Genomic DNA, 26,283 nt, shown 5'->3' with positions numbered 1-26,283 from the left:
CGCTTGGTCTTGCCTTCTCTAACAATGTCTATTAGTTGCTTGGCCATGGGGTCGTGTTGCATCCCCTCTTGGAATTGATCAATGGCATCCCCCTTGGCCTTGCTAATAACGGCTAGCTCCATCTTGCGGCTATACGTCCAATACTACGTTCGCCTTGGCCAGTTTGTACTTGGTCTTGTGATCCACCTCACGCCTCGGTGGTAGTCGGCTTGGGTAGCTCTGACGGCATCACATCTATGTTTTCTTCAAGGACATCTAGTATTACTTGGGGAAGCTCCCCACTTCCCTCGGTGACATGGTTGTTCACCTTTAGTGCTACCAGATATGTGACTTCCCCTTTCTTCATTCACTTCTTTAGCTGCATGGCTGACAATGTAGTGGTAGCCTTGGGTCTAGGTAGAGTGGGTAGCATGCATGGAGACCCCTTCTCCATGATGCACACTGAATCATAGCATGGCGTAAGTGTTAGGTCAAGCAAAGGTTGCTTGAAGCATTACACCCTAGGTAGCTAGTTTGGAATACCTAGTTTGTTGCCTCCAGCTCTTATATATAGAGATACACTAGGGTTATTGACTGGTTAATGGACTCTAGCCCATGTAGGCCCACTACAATAGGTAGATAATGTCATGTCCAAACAAAATATCGAATCATCCATATCACTATATCAAAAAGATCAATAATCCAACAGAAAACAAGAATACTTTTAGAATAACTAAGAGTTTTAGAAATAATCTAAACTCAAACAAAAGCAGTTTCACATGTAACTGAACTATTTATTCAACTGAAAAGAAAATATGGTCCCCACTGCGCTCTAAGGATTCACTCATCAAGTAAGTCATCCTCATCAAAATCCAAATCGAGGCAAGCTCATGCATTTTTGCGAATTCCTTTAAATTACCAAATATGAATTTTATAAAAATGAATCCAATTATTTGTGTAAAATACTAAAGTATCTAATTCTATCAAAAGAACTTAGTACAATTTCATAATGGCTGAAAAACAAACATCAATAAGCATCATTGTCAAGTTTCAATATAAGAATAAGACCTAAATAGTTTCTTTTGCAAAGAACCATTACATGTTTCCATTTAGAATGTTACAACCATCTTATCCAAATTCGTGTTAAGTTGTATCATTAAGTTTGGAATGAAACAACTTTTTCAAAAAGGACATGGCATAAATGTGGAATGACACAAAACAACTGTAAACATCATTGAAACATATTTGACCAAGAGAGAGAGATTCAAAAATTCAAAATAACATGGATGTAGGTTAAGACCTGTCTACACAGTCTTTAACCCCATCTCTCCCACAGTTTTGAATATTTGATCTTTGTTCAGTCCCTTTGTGAGAGCATCAGCCATATTATCCTTCGATCGCATATCAACCAAAGTGATAATACCTTGTTCAATGAGATAATTTAGCGTGACATGTTTCAGCTTGAGATGTCTCATCTTACCATTAAGGAGTGAGTTCTTTACAACCGTAATTGTAGCTTGATTATCACAGAACAAACTTAAAGAATTAAGGAGTGAGTTCTCATCTTACCATCAGCCTCATAAGACCATTCTAGTGCTCATGGCAAGGATTACTAGTGAAACGACTCAGCATGCCTACCGTAAAAGTCATGTCTGGTCAAGTGCAACTCATTGCATTCATGAGACTACCAATCAGTTTAGAATAATCCAACTAATTCACGCTGACTCCTTCATTAGGTTTTAGCTTTTTGGTATAATCAAATGGTATCTCAATCAGTTTACACTCACTGTATCCCCAAGTAGAAAGTAGTTTCTCAATGTAATGAGCTTGGCTAAGAGTGATCCCTTGCCTATCAAAACTTACTTTAATACCAAGAATGGTGTCGACCACACCAAGATCTTTCATGTCGAAGTCTATAACCAACATTGATTTCACGTCACTCACTACAGAATGATCGGAACCAAGAATCAACATGTCGTCTACATGCAAGCCAATAAATGCAACCTTATTCGACACATAACGAAAGTAAAGGCATTTATTGGAGTAACTAGTATGAAAACTAAAGCTCTTTACTGCCTTGTCGAATTTTTGATGCCACATTTTAGGTGCTTATTTAAGACCATATAAAGATTCGTTTAATTTACAAACTTTGTTCTCCAGACCTTCCATGATAAACTCTTCAGGGTAGTTCATGTAGATTTTCTCTGTGAGGTCTCCGGTAAGGAAAGCCGTCTTTACATCCATTTGATGTACAACATACTCCTCAATAGAGACCAAAGCAAGAAGAATTCTTATTGTAGACAAATGACAGACTGGTGAATAAACATCAAAGTAGTCTATCCCACTAACTTGAGTACAGCCCTTAGCTACTAAGCATGCTTTATACCGAGCTATGGATCCGTCAGGATTAAGTTTCTTTTTTAAAATCCATTTACAGCCCACAATCTTAGCCCTTTTTGGCAAATCGACTAGCTGCCATGTTTGATTTTGTAACAAAGAGCTCATTTCATCATCAATGACTTCTGCCCATAACAAAGAGTCCCTAGATCTCATCGCTTCCTTATAGGTTAATGGATCATTCTCTAAATGGTAGGTCACAAAGTCCTCACCAAAGTTCTTGGGTACTCGATCTCTTGTAGAAATTGTTAAAGGTCCTGAATAAGAAACCAATGGGGGACGGGTGTCAGAAATATTCTATTCAAACTCTACATGCGATTCTGTAACCATTTCTGTATCGCCTGGTATGGTCAAACGATGATCTCTGAGAAATTTATTCTCAAAGAATACTGCATCTCTAGATTCTACAACCATATTGGTAGATAGATCCGAAAACCAATCAGCAGCACTATCTACTGCACCACCTAAATACACATAAGTGTTGGTTCTAGGCCCTCCTTTAGGTCTCTTAGGGTCTTGTATCCGCACATAAGCAATAACCCCAAATCTTAAGAGTGTCATACCTGCAAAGATGTTTATACCATAACTCATAAGGAGTCGAGGGCAATTTAGAGTGTGGCACTCTATTCAGGATATGATTGGCAGTCAAAGATGCTTCTCCCCAATAAAAAAGGCATGCCGACTGACAATAACATAGAATTTAACATTTATGTTAACGTCATGTTCTTACTTTCAGCTATGCCATTAGATTGAGGCGAGTAAGGAGCAGTAATTGCAAGTATTATGCCCTGAGAGGCAAAAAATTTCTTGAACTCTGTCTTAGTATATTCTCCTCCTCTATTGCTCCTAAATCTCTTAATTTTCAAGTTCAATTGATTTTCAACATGATTCTTGAAAATTTTAAATTTACCAAAAGCTTCATCTTTCGATTTTAATAGATAAATATGACAATATCTTGAAAAATTATCTATAAAAGTGATTAAATACTTCCGACCATCTCTACTAGTGAAACTTTTAAAATCACAAAGGTCAGAATGTATTAGCTCAAGAAGTTGTGTGCTTCTAGAAACCGAACAGAAAATATTTTCCAGTGATCTTGGTTTGTGCACACACTTCACATCTGTCAAATTTAATCGATGTATCTAAAGGTATATTATAAGTTTTAGCAAGTTTGACCATTTTTCTATAGTTCACATGTCCCAATCTATTATGTAACAACTTAGGATCAATCCGTGTTGAACTAACCCGACTAATTGTCTCATTTGTTAAACTCAATCTATAATACCATCGATCAAGAAAGCACAACCACAGTAATAAGAGTTAACAGACAAAGTTACCCCACCACCCAAAAAAGAAGTGCACATACCGGCATTATCTAAAAGACTAATGAAAATTAAATTCTTTTGAATAGCAGGAACTACTTTAACATTTTTCAAAGTTAGTATTTTACCTTAAGAAAAAATCAAGTTCGCAGTTCCAGTGTGAGTCACCTCCGCCTTTGCTCCACTAGCCACTGTAACAGTCTCTTTGGCTTCAACAACATCAGTGAGGAGTTTCTTGGAGTTGCAAACATGACATGTGGCTCCTGTATCTAACCACCAGTCTGAAGAAGTATTGGCCTTACTGTTGCCCAACATAGCAACAAAACTATTAGACTCAGCTTTGCCCACCATCATATGAGCATCCTTCTGTGGTGTGTCAGATTTAGGCTTCTTAGGTAGTCTACAATCTGCTGCAAAGTGACCCAATTTCCCACAGTTGTGGCATTTGCCCTTATTTTTCTGAAAGATAGTCTTTTTGGCCTCTGACTTGGGTTCACTTTAGGTGACTTGGAATTCCGAGAAAATTTCTTGAAATTTGTGACCGCGTTAGCAACAGAATGTTGCTCTCTAACCATCTCCAAGTTATTCCTGGTTCGATTCTCATCTTTGATTTGAATGAATCGCTTGAGATCATCTAGTCCCACTTGCACCTTTTTCCTATAGATTGCAGTCTTAAAAGAGTGCCTATATATGATTGCACTCACAAGAAACGAATCATAGACAACAATTTTCTCATTGTTTAATTTATATCTCAAGTTCTCAAAAATCAGTTACTTGAGGAGGGATTTTCTTGTCTTCTTGAAACTTGAAATCCATGAATTTGTCCACTAGTTGTGTTTTGGACAATTCCTCCTCCTTTTGAATTGAACATCTAAATTATCATTAATTTCTTTAGCAGTGTTATATTTGCTATAGGTTTCTACAAGACGGTCTGAAAGACAATTCAACAAATAGTCTTCGCAGAAATCCTCATCCCTAAGCCATTGAGATGCATCAACATCTTCAACCGTATCAGCAAAGGTACTCAAAATGGTGTAAAAACAATTCAAATATTTTAGACCGAATTGAGTCTTTCGCTTACATGAATTAAATTCAGATCCCCAACCGATTGAAGTTTGATCATCTCAAACGGAATAGTGTTCTTATCCATCGTACTATAAAGATGAAATAATAATTAGAAAGAGTGCACCTGGATGGGAGACGCAAAACCAAATCTAAGAACCGAATCCAAGAAACTAGAGAATCAACTAAGGAACGACGTACAAGAGTCTCGGCCACTATGGTTCGGATCCAAGTGAAAGTCAGTTTCAAGGATTCCTCCACCAAATTATTCCTATGAATATTCAGCCCCAATTAATTAGGCTCCAAATTTTGAGTCGGCTGTAATGGTTTGAAGCCTGAAGTTGCAAAATTGTGACCAAGCCTTGAATTCGACCACCACAAAAAAACTTTGATTCAGGCAATGAGGTGATCTACCAAAGAGGGTTCAACCAATGTTGGTTTGGCCTCCAAGATCAACCCAATGGAAAATTTGAAACCCTCTCGTGCATCAGTTTCGTCAATTGAAATGCGTTGCCATCTAGATGCTTTTTTCCTTCAATACCGCCTTCTCTCTGGACGTGTGCTTCACCGACCAAGAATTCCAATCCAAGATTTCAAGATCTTACCTCCTTCGTCAGTGTCCTCTTCCCAATGTCTCCCAAACAAAAAAACCATAAAATTCTTCACGATAATAAGAATATGCCCCTCTACTAAGAGAGAGAGAGAGAGAGAGAGAGAGAGAGAGAGAGTGGGAAAAAAGGATGTTCGATATGGAAGGGGTAGACCCACTACAAGATTTTTCAGTACCTCTTTTTTTCAACTGCCACGAAGAACCAAAAGCTTGAGCAAAAACAAGAATAGCGAAATCTTTTTTGCCTTCTCCTCAGTACAGTTGGGTCGAGTACAAGGATTAAAGGAGTATATGACCTCACGTTAGAAGTGACCCAAATAAATTAGAAGAGAAAGGAAAAGAAAGATGAAGAAAAGATAAGGTAGACGTCCAATTTGAGAGGGGAGAGTAATAATGCTTCAAGATTGTTAGGTCAAGCAAAGGTTGCTTGAAGCATTACACCCTAGTCATCTAGTTTGAAATACCTAGTTTGTTGACTCCAGCCCCTATATATAGAGATACATTAGGGTTATTGACTGGTTAATGGACTCTAGCCCATGTAGGCCCACTACACCGGTCCATTATCTTATTGGGCTTATATTAGAACATAATTAGGGTTATACAATATACCCAACAATAAGTACCGCGTTCACCTTCCGCTAGAACTCCATACCAAGGACCACCTTGAAGTCATCCATTGGTGCCATAGAGAAATCCACCAGACCCTTCCAAGCGCCAAGGCGAAACTCTACTCCACGAGCTACACCAGCAATGGGTTTGGCATTTGGGTTGACGGTCTTTAGCCAACCCCGTCCATTAGACACCTTCAAGCCAACCCTCTTGGCTTCTTTAGGAGTTATGAAGTTGTGGACTGCTCCCGTGTCGATCATGACTTGGGCTAACCTCCCATTGACTGATGCTTCCACATACATTAACCCCTTGCTCCCTCTTGCTTGGGGTTTTGCCTTTAAGGCTCCCATAAGCTGCAAGCATCCAATATGATTCGTGGCTTGGTCTTGGCTCGTCATAGCTCCATTTTGTTCGATGATGGAAACCAAGGACCAAAGCTTGGGGCACTCCTTCATGAAGTGTGGCCCTTTGCTCACAAAGCAATTAATATTAGAGTTGAAGGCCTTCTTCTTTTCTTCATACTCATGCCTTGAGGAAGATTTGCTTCTATCCCCTTTAAATGAACTTTTCCCTTTGTCTCCCCCATCTTTAGCGGGATTGACCTCAAGATTCTTGGGCTTATTGAACTCACCTCTGTGATACTCCATGAGTGACTCCTCTACGGGAATGGCTTCATCAACATCCTTTACGCCACGCCGTTGTAGCTCTTGCTTGGCCCAATTCTGGAGTCCATTGATGAAGTAGAAGAGGAGGTCATCAACAGCTAGGTTGGGGATTTGCAGCATGAACGTCGTGAATTCCTTCACATAGTCGCTCATGGTGGTCTTGTGTTTGAACTCTCGTAGCTTCTTCCTTGCCTTGTAGACCACATTCTCGGGGAAGAACTACATCTTCAACTCTTTCTTGAATTCCTCCCAGGGTCTTATGGAACAAAGGCATTTCTCCATGTCTACGTGCTTCCTTCGCCACCATAGAATTGCATTATTTGGGAGAAAGAGAGATACCTTCGTTTGTTCATCCTCAAGGTCGAGGCCTTCAAAGTACCTCTCTAGTTGCCATAGGAAGTTCTCCACCTCTTTGGCGTCCCTCACACCTTTGAATTCCCTTGGTTTGGGCAAATCTACCTAGGGGATATACCTCATCCCACTGGTGCTACCAATGACTAGAGCTCGCACCCTGTTCTCCCCGATGGATGCCTTGAGGGCATCGAGTTGGGCTTACATGGCATTGATGGCGTCCATCATTTTCTTCTCCAAGCTATCGATGCACCCAGTCCGCTCATCCTCAGCATTAAGAGTAGACTCAAGGTCTTCCTTTACTTGGTCAAGCTGGCCCAATGCATGAGACCCCAACATCTCGATGTTGTGCTCGACCTTCTCAATGCGTGGTAGCATTTTCCCAAGAGTATCCTCCATGAAGCTTACTCTTGCCTCCAAGGTAGCAAACTCCTCGTCCCGTTCCTTGCTAGAGGCGCGACCCTTCTTGCTACCTTGTTGAGTTGGGTTGGGGCCCCTGCCTCTTGTAGCTTCATTGTAGTGTCCCTCTGTCACATCCATCATGGTGCCTTCTCCTTGTGTACATTCACGCCCCTGGTGAACCTTGCTCTGATACCATGTTGTCACGTCCTTGGACCCTACCAAGCCAACCGTGTCGGTACTTAGCACTTTTCACCCCCTTGGTGATGCTAAGTCAGCCTATCAAGAGGAAGCGAGAACATTCTAGGACATTCTAGACTCTTCTACATTATTCTAGAAAACCTAGAGAACTCTTGGAGGTTCTAGAGTGTTCCGGATCTTCTTTTAAATCTCCTTTGCTTGTAGATGATCCATTTAGTCCATTGCGTTGAGCTCACAAACACATATGGCCCCACATTTTTGGGGCGATCCAAAGCATTTATTTGGAAGGCCCTTCCATGCTCCTGCTCAGATAAGCTTATCTGAGCAGCTGCTCACAAACCATTTCCTCTCTCTCTCTCTCTCTATATATATATATAGAGAGAGAGAGAGAGAGGAGTGACCTTCTTGGTGAGTGAGGCCAAATGCACTACAAAAGAAAGGAGTGACCTTCTCCACCTATTTTCGACCCACACTTTTCACTTCGAGTTATGAACTGTGTAGAGTACTAATTAGATCAAGATTTGCTTAGTCGAAGTCTTAGCTATTTACTAAGCATGCGAGCGCGCACCCAAACACACGCGCACATGTACATGCTACTGATATTCACTCTACCAGTGTTTTTGAGCTCGAGCTCAGATTATATGAGCTCGAGCTCAAAAACTCATGTGGGCCAAATTTTTCGGGTGATCCAAAGCATTCATTTGAAGGCCCTTACATGGATAGGGTGCCTACAAAAAATAAGGTCCGTAGGGTCATCCTAACCTTTCCATTTGTGGAGGGAAAAAATGAGCAGGTCTGTCTAGAAACAGTATCTTTCCATTTTCCCTCCACTTTTGGATGGGCTAGGATGATCCTATGCACCTGATTTTTTGTAGGCACCCTATCCATGTAAAGGGCCTTTTAAAGAGCTTTTTGAGAACCGTAATATTCCTCTGACAGCCCTTTAAATACTACAAGACAAAATTTATAGTGCATGTTTATCAAAACATTGGAGTGTAGAAATCATTTCCCTATATATACATATATATATATATATATATATATATATAGAGAGAGAGAGAGAGAGAGAGAGAGATGCGCGCGTGGACACACACACACATAAGTCAAATATGTCCATTTTATGCCTCCATAGTTGAAGGGTTAGGATGATCCCATGGGCCCGATTTTTGGGCACACCATATCTATGTGAGGGCCCATCAAATGAATGCTTTGGATCACCCAAACAATGTGGCCCCTACTATATTTTAAGCGTAGGGTTGGGATGATCCTATGGAGCTGATTTTTCTGCCACATCCTATCTATCAAATGAATAAGACAAAATATGTGATGGACCCTAGCAAATCCCTATATATGTATATACAGTATATCAATATATATATATATATATATATATATATATATATATATATATATATATATATGAGAAAATAAACTATGTGCAGCTGCACAGATAAGCTATCTGTGCTTATCTGTGCATGGGTATAAAAGTCAGCCCTCTTGGTTCAGTTTTTGGGGGATCCAAAGCATTCATTTGGAAGGCCCTTCCATGGATAGGGTGTGTACCAAAAATCAGCCCTATGGGATCATCCTAACCCAATCAAAGTTGGAGGGGAAATTGGACAGACACGTCCCCCAAAAAATGTGCCCCCCTATGCTTTTGAAATTAATTAAATAGTATTTTTTAATTATTACCAAATTTCGGATTTCATCCCATACCGAAATTGGGTCTGAAACCGAAATTTAAAACCTTGCTAATAGCATAATGGGGAGACAGACCCATATAATGTTGCCCACAAATAAAATGTAATGTGGTCCCACAGACTAAATGGCTACTAATAGGGCGATGATATTTTCACCCCTCCTGCATTACGCATGCGCTCCCATTATAGAGTGATATGATGTCAAAAAGCGTTAAAGTTGCACACTGTTCATGCCAAATCACCTGTAAGGGGAGCGCATGCGTAATGCAGGGGGGTGAAAATATCATCTTCCTACTAATAATAGAAAAAATGAATGCACTAAAAAGGTAGAAAATTATTGTTGTTCCATCGGAAAACCACCAGTAGTCGAGTTCATTGTCAAACTTATTTGACGAGATAAGGAGTTAGTAGTTCATTCTCATTATTAAAAAAGTCTAAGTGAGAGAGAGAGATAGAGAGAGAGAGAGAGAGAGAGAGAGAAGCAGTTGTAATATGTGTAAGCAGATTTTACCTGGGAATCGTCAGTATTGCCATCGCCAACTGCTCCAAAATCAACCACATTGAAGCCAGGAGAGGCTGCGCCTAAACGAGCCCACCAAAAGGAAACTACGCATAAGCTAATGACAAGGATAACATTGTCCTGCATAAAAACAAAAGAAAATGAAAATGATTTATCAATGTTGAAAGCCATTGTATAGTGTTATCAAAATCAACATGCATCTCTATAATTTAAAAATAATAGTAGCTAATTATAAGAGAAAGAGTCATTTCTCTCACCATTTTACCCCCGATACCAAATTGCAAATGATAGTTCACTGCCCATTCATCTATTTTCCTCCTTATATAAGAACTATTTTGACATTTTGAACTGATGCTTGTAGATTCTGGCGAGGATTCTGTAATCTTTCATTTAAAATAATTTAATTGCATGGATTCTGTAATCTTTTGGTTCATAGGAACATGTCCTAACAGGTGCTTGGCATTTTTAAATTTGTAAATTTTATTATTGTAGGGATAAGGATTGTTTTACTTATAACCCAAAGAAACGCCCACATAGGTGGTGGGCTCCCCAACAAGCTAAATGGATAAATCCAATTAGTTATCATGAGATATTAGAACTCTCGTTTTGGCTTATCTTGATAAGCAATTAGACTTGGACTTGGATGGCATTACTAGACTCCTAACTTGAGAAGGAGCCTTATAATCCCGGGCTACTATTATTATATAAGTAGTCGATATCTCTAGAAAAAAAATCATATTATGAGACATCCAATCTCTCCTTCTCCTCTCTCCCAAGTTTCGTTTTCTCTCTCCCTACTCTCTCTAGAGTAGATCTGGCAAACAGGTGGGTCAGGTCAAGTTACCCGCGGGTCACGCAGGTGCGGGTCATGCGGGTTGCGGGTCAAAATGACAGATCAGTAACCAGATGACCCGTTCCCAGTGCAGGTGGGTCAGGTCGACCCGCGGGTTACCCACATTTTTTGCCAAAACAATGTGTTTTTGGGCGGTGATAAATTCACCCCCTTCTATGTATGAATTCACCTCCTAATTTTCAAAATGGATGGTACAACCTATACCATAGGGTGATCCAAACAGTCCATTTGATGGGCCACAACAAAAATAGAATGTACCCCTAAAATTGTTGCCATAGGATGATCCCAACCGTCTGATCTATAGAAGTTTCCATATTGTCAGTCCCTCTTTAGATCAGAGGGTTAGAATCATCCTATGGTAATGATTTTTTGGGCATAACCTATTTACATCATGGCCCATCAAATGCACGGTTTGGATCATCCTATGGTGTAAGCTGTACTGTCCATTTTGAAAAATAGGGGGTGTATTCATGCTTAGTAATGCCCTCTTTTAAAATAAAAATATTTAAAAAGATCCAAAAAACCCGCGGGTGCCCACGGGTTAACCCGACCCATGTTTTTACGGGTTGGATGACCCGCGGTTCAATTTTGACGGGTCACTAAAACTCCGACCCGTTCTTTCAAATTTGTGGGTGGGTTGGGTCGACCCGCGGGCATGGGTCACTTTTGCCAGGTCTACTCTAGAGCCATCATCTGTAGGCTCTCGGATTTGTGATCTTGAAGAACGAGGGAGCAACTTTAGTGTGGGACCCAATCCCGCAGGAGGGGTGGGGCGCGAGCCGCCACGCTCTCTCTTGGTCTCTCGTACCCACGCGAATGACGTGTGCTTTTTATTATTGATTTTAATTACCCAACTAAGCAGGCAGCAACCAAGCCATAGGGTGCAAACAAACGTGCAACCCAGTACCCATAAGGGCAGGGGTAAGCCGCCGAGCCTAGCGAGGTGAGATTTAATTTATCTTTTCCGTGAACTTGGGATCGCTAAGGCAATCCGAATTCCACGCAAAAGAGAGTGACAGGTCGCCACCTAGATGAGAGATCTAGGACCCATAATTAACCAGAAATCTAGACTCGTTACCTGTTACGAGAATAGAAGGTATGGGGAGTTACCACCACATGCACCATTCCTGTCCGATAATCGGTCTTCAATTCCAAAAGTTAACTCTTTTGAATTTCTTTTAAATGGCTCATTTAACTCTATATTAATGTGCGAACTACGTGACATGCATCCTAAGATCTAATTTCAATGTAATTCCTACATGTGTATCTTGATTTTCTTAATTTGTTTGAATTCAATTTAAGTGAAAGTTCTCCTAAAATGCTAATTTGAGAGAAATCCTACATATTTTAATTAAGAATTTATAAGAAAACTAATATACAAAACCCCACCACTTATGTGAGGGGCCGACTCGTGATTGGTATGCCATCAAGCATCCAAGCTGCCTACGTACCCAAGCCTCACTGGGATCAGAGTCGACGTAGTTCGGTGCACCTGAACTAAGCTACTTATGCCTAACTCATCTAGGACACCGATCTAGACTGGATTGACTGTTTCAACAGTTTTAAGAGAAGTTATTTAATTCAAGTTGAAGATTTTATTATCCTACGACTTCATCTAAGATGCTATATGATCCTATCTAAGTGCAAGTTGCCCATTAGACTAATGCAGGTTAACCTACATCCTAGGTAACTAGGCTTGTCCTAGGGAAAAATTGGGTGACTAGTGTAACTAGATCTATGGCACGGTTGCTATCCATAGCAAACGCCCGTGATGAGGCTGGACTCCTAACTCTAGGATTCCCTAAAACCTAGGACACGACATGACGTAAGTGTTCCTAAATATGGCTCTAATGGTTCTTACGATGGAAACCGCAATCCAACGGTTCCGAAAGACATGAGGTAAATTGATTCAAGTTGTTGAAGTTAATGATTTTCAGATTTCAAGGATTTTCGGTTTCTAAACATCTAAGGAATACTAAAGGCTCTATGATTCGCAAGCTTCAGCCTTGAATAGCAACCATGAAAGGAAATCGTGCTCTCTACCCTCGTATAATTTAGCACGTAAGTTATAGTATCTTATTGCCTGGCATGTTTCTCAGGATTTTCGTGGACAGTGGACCTCGGAGCCAATAACATACTATAATTTACGCACTCCAATTATGCTGGATCGATCGCAATTAGTATACGATTATGGTTACGATCTCGGCAGTTAAATTGTCACAGCATAGCCAATTTACAAAGGCAATCTATGAACCCTCAGGTTTCTGTTTCAAAAAAGTTAGGGATTGAATTTATGATAAAAATTTAAGGTTTTTTGGAGATTTTTACTGGCTTTTGTATTGATTTGCTATTAAATTGTGATTTAATATCATTAAGACCAGATTGCTAGGATTAGACAGTAACCCTAAGCAATCAAACTCCAATTCAGTTGAAACTTTTTTAGTAACAAGATATGGATGATTGTTGCTTAATGGAAAAATATCATGAATTATCATTAAGATGTGATATCAATTTTTGATTTTTCAAAATTCAAATCAGATTATAGATTAACACAGTAACATATATCATATCAATTTTAAATTACTCCAAACTTTTACAAAATAAACATATAGATGATTAAAGTTTACTGAAAAATTTTCATGAATTATCATTAAGATTAGATATCAATTTCTGATTTTTCAAAATTCAAATTAGATTATAGATTAACCCAGTAACCTATAGTATATCAGTTTCAAATCAACTTAAACTCTTACAGTATAAAGATAATCATGAGCTTAGACTACTGTATGACTTTCATGAATTTTTATGACGATTTGATGCACATTTAAATTCATACAAAAATCAGATGAAATCAAAGAATTACTTAAAAAGCAAACCTAATGGTATCCTAAAATCAAATGAAAAATTCTAGTAGATATATAATAGACTATATAATTTATTATCAAAATTTCAAAACTTAAAACTTAAATCTCCTCCATAAAATTGGTTTTTAAATATAAGAGATCAATTTGTTTCCTAGGCGTTAAAACCCGTTTATTAAAATAAATTGTAAAACCTTATCAAATCTTTGCAAAATTAGTTGAAAATATTTCTCTAACATTCCAGTAACCAAAGTTACTGGTTTGTAAAGAAAAATTTTGAAAATATATTAATTTAATAAGAAAAAGAATTATGGCACGTAAAACGGGGAAGCGATTAGAAAACAGTAAACACCATATTTGTTTTGAAATAATTTTCAATGAAAACTTCCATTTATTATTAGGCTTTAATTCTAAAAAGTTTCATCAATTTTTAAAACGATTTGGTATTTATTAAAAATAGTTGAAATGTAAAATAATTATTAATCCGATTAAACAAACTCCAAAAAATATGAAAATTTTTGAGTGATCTAAAAACCTTGTAAAACTACTGGAAACAAACTTTCACTAAATTTTAACATTATTTGATATACTTTTGGCTCCATTCATCAAGAAATAACCCTTTACGGGGTTATTCTTTGAAAAATAGAATGAAAAATAAAACGGCCGAACCACGGTTGAAAATTAAGTTTCCAGTAGTATTTTATTTTATAGAAATCTCAAAAAATATCATTTTTTAAAGAAACCCACGTTTTCTAACACTTGCTTTGATAATCCGATTGAAATCCATATTGAATAAAAAACGAAAGAAAATCATTATTAAATGGAGGAAGTTTAATTTTTTGGTAAAATTTTGAATTTTGAAAACTTATAATCTATATTATAACATACTGAAATTTCAAGGAAAAATTCATTGATTTGATCTACCAAAAGTAAAACTCTAGCATGCTTTTCTACTTTTGATATTACAAAGATAAAGATCCTACCGTTGATCGCGCTCCTTGTCTCTAGGGTGCGTAGATCCGCGGTATACGCTTTGTCGCACCCTTTTATATGATGAAGAAGACCCAAAGAACACCCCAAAGATCCTTGATCTATGATTTGTTGAAGAAGAAAAATGAATTCAAGAATTCCTTTTGTGAAGAACACTTGAGAGATATGAACACGCTTCAAGAGAGAGAAAAAAATTTCTTTGGAGGAGAGAGAAAATGGACGAATTTGGATTTTTTTTCCTCTTTTCTAGTATTGTTTGCTTTGATTTTTATACAAAAAAAGCTAGGGTTAAGAGAGAAATAGTAGTTTCCAATGTGAGAGCTCTCATTTTTGGCTTGTTTCCAATTTTCCCCTCTTGCTTTCTTTCTTTCTTGTTTCCAAATTGGATTTGATTCCAATCTTAATTTCTTGTCAATCAGGATATGCTATTATCATTCCACATCGCTTCTTTGGAAGAAAACTTTTTTAAGCAATCATTCATCTTTTCCATCTTTCCTTCTTTTCTTTTTTTATTCTTTTTATTTTTCTTTTAACAAATATGATGTCACCATTGTGACATCATCAAGGTTGGGTGCTCAACTCATGTGGGTCAGCCATGTGGGGCACCCAACATGGTGGTCGACCCATATGGGTGAACCCACATGAGCTCCATCTTTGCGGGCTTTAGCCTAATGGGCTATTTCACACGGGTTTCGGCTTTTTCCGTAAAAATTCAATAAAATCTTTCTAAATTCAACATTCTATATATGGACCCAACTCATTTGACATTTATGGTGCATCCCTCACACATGATCGGACCATCTTTTTTGGAAAACAACTTTTTGGACCAAAATGCCCCTATTTGACTATTAGACATCCAAATGCGACCAAAATACCCTCAGATTGATTCACCTCTAAAGGGAAAAATTAAAAATGGAAAGTCTTTGTGGTCAAACTTCAAAAATAGAAACTCTTAAAATTGGGTCTTTTCGGTGAGTAATATTAAACAGGATCATTTGGTATCCCCTGAAAATACCCAAAATACCCTCAACACTTAGAATTTCCAAATTAAGCGAAACCCCTGAGAAATTCTAAATTTAGCAGGTTTTTCAAAATTCAGGAAATCGTTCATAATCTCTCAGACATATTTCGGGGATCAAAAGAATTACACAGGAAAAGACCAAATTACCCCGAGGTGCTAGAATTTGGCGAGACTAGGGAAAACCCTGAGAAATTCCAAAAAATAGCAAATTTTTGAAAATTTATGAACGGACTCAAGATTTCTTAGACACAATCTTAGGGACCAAATATGATATTTTAGAAATGTCTAAAATACCAGTGCAAGACTAAGAGAAAATCTTGAGAGATCTAAATTTAGCAGGTTTCCCAAATCTTACGAAATTACTCCTAATCCATCAGCCGTACCCTCAAGATGGTTTTGGATATATGAGAAATGATTGAAATATCCATAAGATGATGAAAATGTAGAAGCCCCATGAGTTTCTAAAAATAGCAGCTTTTTCAAAATTTGTGAAATCACTCAAGATTTCTTAAATATAACTCGGGGGTCAAACGAGACACATCGAGAATGACCAAAATACCCCTGCAGTGCAAAATAGGCAAAAATGAGGGAAACTCAGAAAATTCTAGCAGGTTTTTTCATTTGCTTGGAAACTTGAACTTTCATCTTTCAGAGGCCAAAGGAACCCCCTAGAGACCTTCAGGATCGCGAATCAACTTCAGAATTCCTTCAATGAAGTGAAATCTACCTTAAAATGCACAGATGCCTAATCCTAGGTGGAATACGGACTCGAAACTTGACAAACTACCAAATCTTTTATTTTTTTATAAAGTCTAGCAAAATGGGGGTGTCTACATTTAGTAGCCTCTCTTATGACAAATAACGAGATCGTTACCAGATCGATTGCGATATCAACGGGCTTTAACATCAGGCCAAGATCCTCACTTCCATGTTTGGGTTGCGCAAATAAGGTATGGCTCGCCAACCCTCTGTGTACAAGACGGTTAGTGATTGCTTATTTTTATAACATTGGTATTAGAGCGATCGTCACACTTGATGATTCACCATGGTATCGCATGTTTGATAATTAAAAACATCTAAGGGAATTTTTTTTAAGACCGACTATGATCGTTGTTGGTAATAGCCAAACAACTCATTGTAAATTGGAACTTGTTTTTCCAGTTAAGGATCGATAGGTGAACATGCCGTCGAATCTGCGTGTTGATATAACGGTTAAACAACTGGGAAAGACAAGCTAAAATAATCATGTTTTACTGAAAAGTACTTTAATAAAAATTCGGGACCTCCGAAAGTTGGGGAAAAATGTGCAGTACTTTCTGGATTAGACTTTACTAATAACAATCCCTATTTGCAAGACCATATGACCCACTCCCTTTAGGGTTGAATGAAGTCGGATCATCCATTTTTTATTGTTGTTGTTGTGTGCAAGCATGTTAGATTTTAAAAAAAATGGAGAGGTTTTTTTTCACACTCGAAAAAGAACTCATGTTTTTCTATGTATGTTCTAAGATGGGTCCACTAGGCATAATGTGAAGCGCAGCATTCCCATGTTGATTTATTTGTTATTAGATCAATATGTTTGTTCTGAAGTTGCAATTTTTTATTTAAGGGTAGTAATTATTATTTGGAAGCCTTGTAAGGGGATGTGTTTCGTGCCAAACTGTTAGCCCAAGGTTCCCCATGGGTTCAACTAATCACATTTTCCTTGTTGTTTTGATGCTAGTAAACCTAAATTGATTATTTTTTATGGACTAATGTGTTGCTTTGTAGTGTTGTGCCTTAGACAGGAACTTGACAAGTCAAATCGCCATTACATAATACAACACAACGCATGGCTTGAGGATCAACATGCACGAAGGAACTAAGTGAGCTTGCACATATTTGAGGCATCATCAATGGAAGATGTCCAAGCATAGAGCTCAAGTTGAGGATCCCACAAGCAAGCCTAGCATATGCCAAGAGGAGCTTGAAGTTCAACAAGTGTTGGTGACTATCTCAAGCATTCAAAGTGAAGAATCCATTCAAGAGAGAGAGTCAATGGACCAAGCATTTTCAAGTGTTCACTTACAAACCATGAGCACAAACAAGACCTTTGAAGCCAATACAATCAAGGTGCTAAGAAGTTTAACTTTCTAGATTGTATTGGAGATCCTTTTCAAGTGGTTTTGCATTTCAAAGTGTTTTTCAAACCTCTTTCAAAACCAACTGTGAAACCTATTTGTATTTCATGGGAAATTATTTTCAAAGGTCCATATATGAATTTTACAAAACGGGCTACAAAACCAGTTTTTACAACCGCGGACGTCCGGACTTCTTCCGTCTGTATTCGTCCCTCTGAAACTGATTTTGAAAATAAAAAATAGCTGAGCCGACTGTACGTCTGGGAAACCAGCGGACGTCTGTGTCGGACCGAGGCGCGATTTTGAAATTCAAATAGTCATATTTGCCGGACGTCCAGATTTCGTCTGCGACGCCCGTGAAGACAAAAAATTAGGATTTTTCTCAAACTACAACAATATATACATCTCTAAAAATCCTAAAACATAACTCTTTAAATTTTTGGAAAGATTGAAAACCATTGTTGAGCCTTAACTTTCAAATATACAAGTTTTTCTTGGAATTCTTCAAAGAGCTTTACACTTGCACGTCTATTTGATGAGGATCTCCTTAGGGCTTCATTATATTAATCTTTTAGAGAGCTTGTGAGCCATCATCTTTGTAATAGCCTACAAAAGAGGCAAAATAGTACTTCATCTTTCTTTCTACCATTGTAAAGAAGGGTTGTGACCCTTGGGGAGTTTAAAGACTCGAAGAGAAAGGCTTTAATCTCGGCCGTTAAGGAGAGATTGTTGGCGAGAGTGGATGACGGGGAGCCATCCTCTTGTATCAAAGTTTACTTATAATAAGGAGCCTTGAAGCCGGGTGTTGTGTGGTCTTCGAATAGTGGATATCCTTGAGTGCAACCTCAAGAAGAGTGGACGTAGGCCTTGGGTTTGAAGGTCGAACCACTATAAATCTTGTGTGTTGTGGGACCCGATCCCTCGAGAGGGGCGCGGCCCGCCTCTCTCTTGGTCTCTCGTACCCACGCAGATGGCGTGTGCTTTTTTATTATTGATATGAATCATCTTTTTCGTGAACTTGGGATCACTAAAGCAATCTAAATTTCACGCAAAAGAGAATGACCAGAGTTGCCACCTAGGTAAAGGAACTATGACTCATAAGTGACACTGCATTGATCTGCGATCCCAGAAGTTTAGATTCGTTACCTGATTACTAGAATGGAAGGTATGGAGGATTATCACCATATGCACCATTATTGCCTGATAATTCGGTATTCAATTCCAATGAATAACTCATTTAAATTTCTTTAAAATGCTCATTTAAACTCTCTTAATGTGCAAACTACGGGACATGTATCCTAGATGATCTAATTTCGATGTGATTCCTAGATATGTCTTTTGATTTTCTTGATTTGTTCAGATTCAATCTATGTGAAAGTCCTCCTAAAATTCTAATTTGGGAGAAATCCTAAGTGATTTAATCAATTTAATTTAGGGTTGAAAAATGATAAAGAAATACACAAAATAAACCCTAAAATCCTACTAAAATGTGTGTAGGATCTACTCGTACTTGGTATGCCATCCAAACATCCAAGTTGCCTGCGTACCCAAGCCTCACTGGGATCATAGTTGACGTAGTTCGGTGGCCTAAACTAAGCTATATGCCTAACTCATCTAGAACACCGATCTAGACTAGACTAATTATTTTAACTAATAGTTTTAGACAGATCATTTAATAAAATGATGATTACTTTTTATTATCTTAGGACTCCATCTAAGATGCTATATGATCCTATCTAAGTGTAAGACACTCCCTAAACTAATGCAGGTTGGCCCTACATCCTAGGTTAACTAGACTTGTCCTATAGGGAAAAGGGGTTAACTAGTGAAACCTAATCTATGGCACAGTTGTTATCAATAGCAACCGGCCGTGATGAGGCTGACTGGACTCCTAACTCTAGGACTCCCTAAGACCTAGAACTCAACGTGATGTAAGTGTTCCTAAAGGGGGGATAAAGGCTCCTACGAGGTGGGATCGTAATCCAACGGTTCCAAAATTAATTTGAACTTGAGTTTTCCCCAACCCAAATTATTAAGTTAATGATTTTTCTTCTTTTAAGGGACTCCTAACTCTAGGAAAGATCTAAGGCTCTAAGGGTTGGCTAATTCCATACTTGGGTTGAATTCATGAAAGGGAATCGTGCTTTCTACCCTTATATAGTTCGGCAAATAAATTATGATATACTGTTGCCTGGCATTTTCTCAGGATTTTCGTGGATAAAAACCTCGGAGCCAACAATTTATTTAAATTTAGATGCTAAAAAGTCCAGGGTCGATCGCAATGAATAAGCGATTATGAATATAACTCTCACATTTAAGATGACCTAGAATAGCAAGTTATGAAGGAAATTGATGATTTTTAAGGTTTCTATTCTAGCAACTTAAGGATTACATATATTCTGGAAAGTTATGATATTAAAAAAAAAATCACGATTTTTAGAATTAAAATGAATTTTTAATGATTTTAATTAAATCAGGCCGTTTCAATGGTGTTCAAAGAAACTGATAGCAAAAATCATTCAAATCCATCCAAATTAACACTGGAATATGCTCATAATAATATAAAATCAAAGTGAAATTTCATACATTATTTCTAGATTTTACTATTTTTAACAGATTTATTTATATTGTGACAGAATAAAGTAAAAATCAATAAGAAAATCAAAACATGCACTAAAATTTCGAACGATTCATAATATGATTTATCTGAGCCAATTCAATTTATTCAAAAATTTCAGCTTCCGAAGATTTCATTTGGTAACAACTCCTTTGTACATGAACAAAATATTGGCTTTTTATCAAAAAATCCAAAAAAAATAACAAGTAAACATGCAATCCTTTCAAACTTTTCCTATGATCTTCAAAAATTAAAAACCTACAGAGAATAAAATTTTGATAAATTTGGAATTATTTTGACATGCAAACGAATTTTTATTCATCAAATATCATTTTTCTAGGTATTTTTTGAACGAATTTTAAAACTATCTAGATGAACGAATTCCATTGAAGTTTTTAAATTTTTATGCTCTTTTAACTCAAATTAAACTCAGAAAATATAATCTCGCGAAGAAACCTTGGTTTCGAACTAGTTGTTTTGAAAATCGACTTAAAATCCATTTGAAACCCTAATTCGTAGAACATCATTTTTTTACACGAAAAGCGGTTTTTCTTCCACTAATTTTAGATTTTTAATTTTCTTTTAACTTGATTAATACTCAGAAAATATAACTTCACGAAAAACCCTTGGTTTTAAACAAGTTGCTTTGAAAATTGATTCAAAACCCAATTAAAGCCCTAATTCTGAACATCTTATTTTCTTCATGTAAAAACGATTTTCTTCCACTAAAATTAATAATAACATGAATTGGGCCATCATGAATCTTATTATGATTATGCAAAATGAAATCCCATGAATTTTTCACAAGAAACATGAAAGAACAAGAAAGGAATACTCCTAAACATGTTACTAGTTTTTAACCAAGAAGAGTTTAAGATACTAACCTTTTATCACAAATCCAAAGTCTCTAGGGCTGGTAAGCTTTGTCCAGCCCTTTAATATGCAAAAGGAAAACCCAAAGTTGCCGAAGAGAAGAACCGCTTCGAATAACAATTGAAAGAAGATGAAGGAGATGGATTTCATTCAAAGAAATATGGCCAATTATTCCACCACAAGTGGTGGACGAATTGTTTGGGAGAGAGGGATGGCTGACAATTTTTCCAAGAGTACTAAAAGGGTTGGTTCAATCTCTTTTTTGTAGAGAAAGCTACGGCAAAAACTAGTATAACAACTTCCTATGTGAGAGTTGTCATTCTTGTTTTCTTTCTAATTTTCTCCACTAGCTTCATTTTCCCTCTTGTTTCCTGATTATTTATGTTTCTAAATTCATCATAAGAAGCTATCTTAATTTTCAAGACATTCTATTTTGTATAAAGGAAGGCTTCTCACGGCCCACATAGGGCATGTCGAGCGAGTCGAGAAAGGTGTCCCCGAGTTGCCTCAATTCTTGCTAGGGATGTTATTACCCTAGCCCGATGCGCAAACGGTCGCAGCTCATTTTTACCCAAAACTAGAGGTTATCCTAAACCTTTTGTTTTGTCCAAAGTCGTAGTTGCAAACCCATACCATCATCTTCTTTGGATAAGCAACCATTGTACCCTGGAGGGATGTTTGTCTCCCGGTTAACATGCTTAACCAAAAGACCCTCATTCTGGTCCCATCTTTTAGAAATTAAGGTTATTATTTCTCTTTGAAATCTTAGCCCCTCAATCATCTTCCATCCTGACCATCATCATGGTCAAAGAAGCGAAGCTCTGCCCAAATAAATCTGTCTTCTTATGTGAAGACAGACTTGTCCAAACCATCTCGCTCTCAGCCTCATCAGGCTCTACTGTTTAAGAGTCTAGATTCGTCTTGACCATCATTATGGTCAAGACGGCGAAGCTCTGCTCAGATAAATCTATCTGTTCCTAGACTTGTCCCGACCATCCTGGTCAAACCCTCTTTGAATCTATCTTCTCACACAGAGATAAACCTTCCCGGACCATTGTCATGGTTAAAGCGGCGGAGCTCTGCCCAAATAAATCCATCTACTTGTACGAAGATAGCCTTGTCATGACCATTGTTATTGTCATAGTACCTGAGCTTTGCTCAAACCAAGTCAGTTTTTCTGAAAGGTTAAACTCATCCAGACCATCCAATATGGTCAAAACAGTGGCAGAACTCTGTCCAAATTGTCTTTATCTTCCCCTGGGAAGATAGCCCTCTTTTTTGGCCAAAGTCATGGTCGCAACCCAGGAGTCATGCTCAAGTCATGTTGTCTTCACTTTTGAAGACAAACCTATCCCAACTACTTTTTCATGGTCAAAGCGTCAGGGCTCTGTTCGAATGAATATATCCTTTCACGAGAAGATATGCCTGACCCAACCTTTGTCATAACCAAAGTGTTAGACCTCTGTCATCTTGTCATCTCGAGATCAGGGTCAGATTTTTACCTGAACTCTGATCAAATTCAATATTTCTAAGGGTGTCCTCCCAATTCACAGGCCATAGGGGCAGACCTTGCTCTCAACCCCTCGCTTGTCCAGGATCTGTCCTAAATTTGTAAAAAAAAAAAAAATACAAAAAACAAATGAGCGTTTTACAATTGTTTTACCGTGTTTTTGTTCTCTGTCTTCTGTGTAGATAGATCGTGGACCTAAAAGAATTGGATGATTGGATCCACAACTTCTACTCCGTGGAAAGTCTCGAATTTAGCCGATGGTTCACCAGTTCATTAGAATAGTTCTATCGTTTGCTATGCTCCATTCAGATCGATTGTAATATCCTCAGAGCAGCTGGTCAATGTTGCGAGAAGAAACAATCCGGCTGATCTAATCCACCGGAAGAGGAGCAAAGGGAAGAAGGCAAAAATGAGCGAATGAGACTTAAGACCATCTCCTTTTATAGCCAAAAGCCAAACTGACAACCTTTCACATCCTCGAATGCCACCCTGCCACGTGTCCACATGCGTTAAAGGCCATTAATGACTGGCGCAATTCCCGAAGAGACACGCCTTTTCGCCTCCCCCTCTCCAAGAAATCTTTGCATGGGAAAAGACAAAAAACAACTGCGCAAGGTAGTTTGTCTAAATTCCCTCAAAAAGGTGACCGTCTTAAGCCAATCCCAATATGGCTCAAAGCCATATAAAACGGCAAAAAGATGATCATCTGAAGCCGATCCTAATATGGCGTAAAGCCATAAAATGACAAAATGATGATTGTCTTAAGTCGGTCCCAAAACGGCGCAAAGCCATAAAACGACAAAAAGATGATCGTCTCAAGCCGATCCTAATATGGCACAAGGTCATAAAACAGCAAAAAGATGATCGTCTTAAGCCGATCCCAATATGGCGCAAAGCCATAAAATGACAAAAAGATGATCGTCTTAAGCCGATCTCAATATGGCGCAAAGCCATAAAACGGCAAAAAGATGATCGTCTGAAGCCGATCCCAATATGGCGCAAAGCCATAAAACGGCAAAAAAGATGATCGTCTGAAGCCGATCCTAATATGGCGCAAAGCCATAAAACGACAAAAATGTGATCGTCTTAAGCCGATCACAATGTGGCGCAAAGCCATAAAACGACAAAAAGATGATCGTCTGAAGCCAATCCTAATATGGCACAACACCATAAAACTCCAAAAAGATGATCGTCTTAAGCGGATCCCAATATGACGCAAAGCCATAAAACAACAAAGAGATGATCGTCTCAAGCCGATCCGAATATGGCAACATGCAATAAAACGGCAAAAAGATGATTGTTTTAAGCCGATCCCATTATGGAGCAAAGCCGTAAAACGGCAAAAAGATGACCGTCTTAAGCCGATCCCAATATGGCGCAAAGCCATAAAACGACAAAAAGATGATCGTCTAAAGCCGATCCTAATATGGCGCTGTAGACACTCCATTTGATCGAACCCTAAATAACTTAGTTCTAATAAAAACTTCATCAAATCAGTGATTTAGAGCCTCACATTTCTTTCTAGGGTAGATTAGGGTCTCAGCCAGGTCCCTGCAAAATTTCGTCAAAATCGGATGAAAAATGCGAAATAAGACGAGTGTAGTTTACAAGGTAGTGTAGTATAGTGTAAAAGTAGGGGTGTGTATTAGCCATTAGCCTATGTAGCTTTTACACTAGAGTGAAATGGGGAGTGATTTAGGTAACTACACTAAGAAAACTTAGCTTAAGATGTAAGCTACCTTTAAAGGAGGTGAATTATCCCACCCTAATTTCTGACCTAATTTCTTCCCGAGACCACCCATTTTCAACAAAATTAAATATAAAACAAATAAGAGGGGTTTCTTAGGATAATAGAAGGAGATAAAATTATGTTAATTTTTTACTTAAATTTTTCTTCTTAGACCACCTATTTTGGGCAAAACCAAGCCAAAGCCAACACAAAGAGGGGTGTTCAAATAAATTATTAGGGTTAAAAATTAAGGGCCTAGCCTATAAATAGAAGCTTAAGCTTCTTTTGTAAGCTAACAAAAAAATTAGGGTTCTTAATCTAATTTTAGAGAGTGGGAGAGAGCTTTCTAGAGAGAGAGAGAAGATTCTAGAGAGAGAATTCTAGAGTGAGAAAGAGTTTTACAAAGAGAAAGAAAGAGATCTAGAGAGAGAAAGAAGGAGGAGAAGAAGCTTTCAAGGAGAGATCCAAGAGAAGAGTCCAAGAGATGCTAGAATTTGAAGTTTCTCATACATGGTTGGTGGATTTTGAGTTTATTTTAAGTTTTCTTTGAAAATCTAGTATAAAATGGAAAATCTAAGTGGAAAATGCCTAAAAATGGTTAGATTTAGCAACCTAGGGCTAAAATCTACCAAAATAAGTTAAAAAATATATCTCATATAAATATCTAAAGCATTTTACCTCAGATTATGAGTTCTAGTTGAATTTCAATGTGAAAATAGTAAAACTAGGTGCTGTCCAGCTTCATTTTTTGTCATTTTTCATCAATTTTCGATTGAAATTTATGAAAATTTCTCGCTCGTTAAGATCTTCGATTTGGCGTATAATAGCCCAAAATTGGCCAAGAAACGAAGAAGTTATGCCAATTCTAAGGTTTCAGCTGAAAATTTAGGTTAAAATGGTGAATTCTTGGATGATTTTGTAAAAATCTTTAGATCTAATGTGATAGGCTTTCGAATTCAAAAATATGTTAATATGTGTGTGATGTGAATATCTAGTGAAATCCATGATAGATCTAGGATTTTGATGTGAAATGCTCTTGTAAGATGTTGAAAAACTTCAAAAATACATGCTGTCCAAATTTGTATTTGTGTTTTTCACTAAATTTTGGTTAAAATTTGTAAAAGTGATACACATAAAAGTTGTAGAGATTTTCACTACCTTCAATTTGACATATCGTGACCCTAATTTGGCTAAGGAATGAAAACGTTATGACATTTTTAAGATTTCAGCAAAAAATACCATATTTCCAACTTGCGGCTTGACCTGAGATGGCCGTTTTCCGGCCAGATCCAGCCAGAGTTGTCAACTCGGAAAGTTTTCCTCATTGAATTTTTTGAAACTTTGGTGTTTAACAGTTTTCCAAAAAGTGTGTTTTGGTTTCTTTGTTTTGTAAAACAAAAAAATAAAATTGGAACTTTTGAAAACAAAACTGCATAAATGAAATCTGAAATCAGCCTAAAGATGGCCATTTTTCGGCCACTTTCAAGGAGAACCGGCCGAAGTACATAACTAATAAAATGTTTCCTGATGTGGCCCCTACAACTTTTATGTGTATAATGTTAGCTAGTTTTTCCATTTGGATAGTGTTATTTTCAATACAAAGTTTCAACTTCCATGTAGAATGCAAATGCATGCTTTTGATGCTTGATTCATACTTAGCGTAATTTGTGATGGATGAGATGAAATGCTTTGAATGTTTTGAGTTTAGTTTCTAATATGATATATGTTATAGGCTTTCACTCATTCTTAAGTTAATTGTTTTGAGTCTTGTTATGTTTGGATGCCTTGAATTCCATGCTTTGTGTAATGCTTTGCGATGTAAAAATAATAAATGCATGCAAGTGGAAATCAAAACTGAAATGAAAGATGTGAAAATGATTAACTAAAAGATGTT

Source organism: Tasmannia lanceolata, unplaced genomic scaffold (genome assembly GCF_043159265.1).
Source record: "Tasmannia lanceolata isolate RefF3 unplaced genomic scaffold, GAP_Taslan_0.1 ptg000015l, whole genome shotgun sequence".
NCBI classification, from domain to species: Eukaryota; Viridiplantae; Streptophyta; class Magnoliopsida; order Canellales; family Winteraceae; genus Tasmannia; species Tasmannia lanceolata.
This window is presented reverse-complemented; position numbering follows the sequence as displayed.